The sequence below is a fragment of the Otolemur garnettii genome, unplaced genomic scaffold (genome assembly GCF_000181295.1).
Source record: "Otolemur garnettii isolate 467f Iridium unplaced genomic scaffold, OtoGar3 scaffold00043, whole genome shotgun sequence".
NCBI lineage: Eukaryota > Metazoa > Chordata > Mammalia > Primates > Galagidae > Otolemur > Otolemur garnettii.
This window is the reverse complement of record NW_003852438.1, coordinates 14381537-14382614: the sequence shown is the minus strand read 5'-3', so window position 1 is coordinate 14382614 and position 1078 is coordinate 14381537.

Genomic DNA, 1078 nt, shown 5'->3' with positions numbered 1-1078 from the left:
TCTCAGTACCTTGACTTCTTCTGCCCCATAGATCTTGCCCCTCCTATGCCTCAGCCACTTATAAAATGCCCAGATGTGAATTTAACCATAACTCCATCATCTCCATTGGAAGCACTGACTGTCCAGCCAGTGCTGCCTAAATCTACAGTTCACTCCTGCTAGTATCCTGTCTCCAAAAATTATTGAACCTTTTGAGACTAAGAATATATTTATTACACTAACTTTTTATGATTGAAATTCATATCATCACTTCAAGTTGAAAGTGATGATATCCTATCATCTCCCTTTCACTTCAAGTTGAAAGTGATGATATCATATTATCATGATCATATCATCTCCCTTTCAATTTGAAATACCACTGTCCATGTTTAAATCAGTCCCGTCAGTATAGTCTCAACTCTGCCAATGCCAACTTTCATCACACCTTCCTGCAAAACCTCAAGCCTGTTTAACCCCCACCTTTCATTGTAGTGAACCTCCACATGCATCTCCATCATTACATGTGCCAGAGTCAAACAAAGAAAGACCCGAACTAAAATTGTTCAAAGGGCTGCCCGCCATGATTCTTTATTTTCCAAGTTGACTAATTCTTGTGAATGTTTGAAACATTTCATTTATATTAAAATAAAGTATCAAAGGTGCCTTGACTTTCAACTGTTAACCATGCAAAACTATGATCACCAGGTTCCTCCTACCACCAGATGCCCTGTGGATATCATTCTCCTTCTCTCCTGCTGCTGGTTACAGTCTGTAAAGCAGGCTCACTTTTGCAACAAAGCCCACCCTGTTAGCTTACTGAAGAATCTGTCCAGACGATTCACATACATATAATTCCCCCCACCCCCAAGTCTTTTGGACCTGATGCTCCTCTGGAGACCACACCGCTCTTTCTCTGGCCCCCTTCTGCTTGTCCTCTTCTCACTCTTTTTTTTTTTTTTTTCCCCAGTTTTTGGCTGGGGCTGGGTCTCCGGCATATGGGACCGGCACCCTACCCTTTTGAGCCACAGGTGCTGCCCCTCTTCCCACTCTTGAATCAACTCTTAACCCGCTCTTCACTGAATTTGTTATTTCAAGGTTA